We start from the raw sequence: 5,210 nt of genomic DNA on the forward strand, positions 1-5,210 counted from the left end.
CGTGACTATTTCCCTCTCACAAATAATATTTACCTTTTTTATAAACATTATCTTAAATTATTAACATGAAGTTTATCAAATAAAATATTATTCAAAATGTATAGAAAAAAGTTAGAATTCATTGTATAACAATTAAAAATAAGTTATTAGTACCTTGCTTTTTAAATGAAATTATTTAATGAAAACAATTTCAATATTATAAGGAGGGATATTCATATTCTATGAGTAAGTTATTATCACTTACTCTAAATTTGGATCGTTGATTCTTTTCAATTTAATGGTTAAAAATATTAAGGTCTTGCTAACTAGTGCCCTCAAGACATTCTTTAATGATGGTCAGCAACGAACAACTTCATCTTTGATGATGGTTGAGAGAAAAAAGGGGGTGTACCAGCAAGATACTCCAATATCAAAGTGAGAAAGAGAACAAAGGTACAACTAGGAATGACAAGTAGACCCGCACCCACGTTGCCTCCCGCACCCGAACCCGAGTCAACGGATGAAAACCCGAATTGACTGAGTTTGAGTTCAGGTGCCACCAGATATTTCGGATGTGGATTTGAGTAGTGTGAAACTCGCACCCGAAATCCGAAATCACACCTGCTTATAAATCCATCCTCACTCCGCCGTGCTAGAAGATTAGTGTAATTTTTCAAGATCTACTTAAATATTTTATCAATTATTTTTTATTTTTGAACTGAACAATTTTGGTTTCTAGTTTTATAAATATATAATTTTTATTTTATTTTTGATCATTGTTTAAAACTAATTCTTAAAAAAATTATTCATAATGAAATTGTTTACATGAATAATTTTTCATAAGTTTAATCAAAACTCTGACTAAAAAAAATGATTGTTTATTTACAAGGATTTTTAAATATGTAAGCCCTAAAATAAATAAAAAATGATATAATTTTAAGAATTAATTTTTTTTTATAAAAAGAAAGGGAGAGAGATACTTTTTACCATAAATAAAGCGATATTAAATACATCTGATTCTATATGTAAAAAAAAAAAAAACACCTGATTCTAATGAGATTTGAACTTCATCTCTTTCTATTATAAAATCAAATAATAATTACTTTAAAATTTTATAAAAGTAATAATAAAAAGTTATATTCCAGTCAAAGTTAATCATATTTCAAAGATCCATTTTTCTAAAAATTTAGAAATTTTATTTACCACCTCGTAACCTTCTTAGATACTTCTGGCGAATTTATCAAAATACCCCTTATTTCAGAAATACATTTTCGAAAACGTACTTTTATTGAAGAAAAAAAGTGTTTTCGAAAATGCATATTCCGAAATATTCCAAGACCAAATTGGTCTTGGAATGTTTCGGATATACAATTTCGAAAAAATTCAATAATTATAAAAAAAATTAAAATCAAGGTGAATCAATACAATTAATAGGTATAAAATGAAGGTGAATCAAAATTTTCTATACATTTTTAAATTAAAAATTATTTTACTAACTTATATAAATCAAAAACATTTTAATTTCTTAAGTAAATTTTGAATTATATATAATTAAATATAAAATTTATTCATTAAATAAAATGAAGACAAAATCTTTTTTTAATTTTTTTAAACTAAATAAAAAATTATAACTCATTTTTAATTATGAATCAGAATAGAAATATATAAATATCTAATAATAATTATAATTTTGTAAGTGAAATATATAATTATATAATATAAAAATATATAATAATTATTATAAATTAAAACACTCATTTTTTAATTTTTATAATTATTATATAAATATATAAATATATTTATAATTAATATATAATAATTATTCTATAAATATATAAATATATAATAATTTATATATATTTATATAATAATTATTATAATTATTATATAAATATATAAATATATAAATTAAAACACTCATTTTTTAATATTTTTTTTAAATACATAATAATTATTATAAATATATAAATAAAAAATTATTACTCATTTTGTAAGTGAAATTATTTTAATTTTTTAATTAAAATTATTTTAAATTTTAAAATATGAATCAGAATAGAAATAAAAAATTATTATTATTCATAACTCATAAATTATATCAAAATATATAATTGTTATTATTCATTACTCATAAATTATATCAAATTTATGATATATGAATTAATTAATATCCTAAAATTAATTTTTGTAATTTTTAGATTTTTTTTTCCGGAGATGTATCTCCGAATTAATCAAAATTCCAATTTTTAGAATTTTTTCGGAAATGCACTTCCGAAGTCTGAAAAAATTTAGAAAAAAAAAAATTTCGAAAATGCATTTCCAAAGCGGGGTAAAATATATTTTTCGCTGGGGTGATCCCCATAGGGACGTGCGTAAAGAAAAAACCAAAATTTATTATAAACTTCTCTAGTCATCTTTAATAGCCTATTGCAAGTTGATTTACATCAAACTTTCATAGTAGAATGGCAATCCGGTTAAATCCTCTCCTTTTTATTTTTGCAATTATGTGCATTGCTTCATTCATGGTTGCAGGTAATAAAATAGTTTTATAGCTCAATTTTATTATATTTTTAGTGACAATACATGCAACTGAAGTGTTATATAAAATTAGGACTCATGTTTTTAATTGAAGATTATGTATAAAATTTCTAGAAATGTCAATATTTCTCCAGAATATTAAATAATAATTGTAATGTCATTGTAACAGGATTTCAAGATTTGCAACATTCTGATACGTTACGGTGCTTTAATTCTGGTGCATGTCCAAATGATATTGAAGCTTGTCGACAATCTTGTATATCAAAGGGTTTTCCTAAAGGTGGCAAGTGTGGAGCGAAATTATCCACATGTTGTTGCTATGAGATTAGAGAGATCTACAAATAAAAGCTTCAAGACTTTTACAAAAAAGTTGAAAAAATCAATAATGTAATTTCTTTTAAATAATGCTATGAACTTTTTCTTTCCATTTTGGGTTAAATGCTATGATTTCTTTCCATGAATGAAATTTATGTTTAATTATATTTAGTAGTTTATTAGTTATATAATAATGATAAAATTATATTATTTCTCATTCTGATTTTATTTATAAATAAATTATTTTTTAATTCATTAAATAAAATTAAATGGAGTATAAATTTGATCGACAATAAATTTTTATTACATATTATGAATTAATTTCGGATGATCATTTTCTCATACAATTGTATCGAACACATTATGTTACGTTAGCAAATTTTTGTGCGGCAATGTTTCCTTAACCGCAACAATTTATGCAACAATTCTTGATTCCATCCTCTTTATGACATCGACATTTTAGCACTTTGTTGTGCATATTCATGCCCTGCTCTGCGTGTGTGAAACATAGAAGGAGGAAGAACTTCATTTTACCTCTTTGTGTAGGGGCATAGTTTGTTGGATGAAGTGGTGGAGGTTCGAGGTGAGATTACATGATATTCACTACTAAAAATTATTAAAAATAAGATATTTGGTTAAAAGATTTTTAATTAGATTTTAAGATATATAATGTTAAAAATATTTGTTAAAGGATTTTACATTAGAATTCATAACAATTTGAAGTGAAAAATACATGATTTAGGAATTTTATATCGGACATTTATTTCCACGAAAAATAATACAGTGGTAGTTTCGTAAATAATATGAAATTTTGTTAGAAAGGATTTCACATCGGGTTTGGATTTGAACTCGATGTGAAAAGTCCACTGATGTGAAAAATAACGCGGTGGCAATTCCGTAAATAAGGTGGAATTTTGTTTTAAAGGATTTCACATCGGGCCTGGATTTGCACCCGATGTGAAACGAGGGCCTTTACATGAGGCCATGTAGCAACCGATGTGAAAAGTCTCATGGCCCTTTTCATATATTTTTCACTAAAACCCCCGCCTCCCTTCGTTGCCTTCAATGTAGAAAGACATTCTAGAGTTTTGAAGAACAACTAAGGACAATAGAATGATAATTACAATCTGAATGCACCCGTATTATGCTTGATCGCTGATGTTAGGGTTTCCCCGATGTTCAAAGTACATGACTTCGGCAAGTATAACGGGGTGAATTGTCCAAATATCCATTTGATCATGTATTGTAGAAATATGGTTTATTATTCCCAGAACGATAAGCTCTTAATTCATTTCTTTCTAGATTGTCTAAATGGGTGTTATCATGGAAATTCCAGCTAAAGGGAAATCAACAAATAATGATGCATCGAAAAACACGAAGTGTTGAATGCACTTATTAACGAGCTTCGATAGAAACAACCCTGTCGAGTGAGAAGTCTCGACCAACATGATGTGTATGGTTTGGAAGAATCAAAAGAGCAGATTCAGAAGATCAGGATCACTATTTACTCTAAACATGTCCAAAATCTCGAAAAGGACATTCGACATAGTTTTGTCTCAACAAGATGGTTGTGTCGACAAGGTCATTAGTTATAAAAAGGGATTTAGTATTTTTCTCTAAGTCAAAGATTCGGTTGGAGGAAGAGGCATGTTGACGGGTAATAAATTAGATGTTCTTAAGAAGTAGTTAGTGGTTCTAGACAGTTTTGAACGTTGGATAATGGGCATTTCAACAGTTTTTGAAGTCTAACGTCGTGGAAGCATTTTAGAAGGATAAAGTGCATGTCTCGACACGTCTTTGCCTTATGAAGAATAACTGTAGGATACGATTATTGTTAGATTAGTATAAGTAGAAGGCTCATACATTGTAATCAAGGTCGCAAATTTTCATACATTCTCTATAGGATCAAAGTACTCATGTCACAAAGCGAAACAGTTTGTGAGAAACATGTATGGGTCTGCGTGCTTTCTTTTCATTGTCTTTTTGTTTCCTTAAACAAAACATTTGTCTTTGCTGTCTCACATTTTCACTTTTGTTTAATGTCATTTATTCCATTTTTCCCACATGTTACTTAGCCAGACTTGTCTTTAATTAAGGTCTGCATTGATTTTTTTTCTTTATTCAAACAATTGCATTTAATTTACACACATTGCTTTTCTCACAAATACTTTATACGAATTGCTTCTGAGAATTTTCGAGTTAATCTTACAAGCATGATAAACTCATGATTGATTACCAAAAACACCGGTAAACACTGGGGCAACTTTAAGTTGGTACATGTATCTTAGGAAAAACCACATTTACTCTTAAAAAGACTTAGTTGAATCTTTATTAAAGTAGTACAAGTATAACATTGATTTGACTCCTGATCAAATGCAATT

The 5,210-nt window shown here is 26.9% G+C and overlaps 1 long non-coding RNA gene across 1 annotated transcript; it reads left to right on the top strand.

Annotated features, from left to right (window-relative positions):
- The first annotated feature begins 2,419 nt into the window (after positions 1–2,419).
- On the top strand, positions 2,420–2,941 carry LOC131648270 (uncharacterized). The gene is made up of 2 exons (XR_009298083.1): positions 2,420–2,508; positions 2,684–2,941. It is a non-coding gene; the product is annotated as an uncharacterized LOC131648270 (long non-coding RNA).
- Positions 2,942–5,210: the final 2,269 nt, after the last annotated feature.

This window comes from Vicia villosa, linkage group LG2, assembly GCF_029867415.1.
Source record: "Vicia villosa cultivar HV-30 ecotype Madison, WI linkage group LG2, Vvil1.0, whole genome shotgun sequence".
Lineage (NCBI taxonomy): Eukaryota > Viridiplantae > Streptophyta > Magnoliopsida > Fabales > Fabaceae > Vicia > Vicia villosa.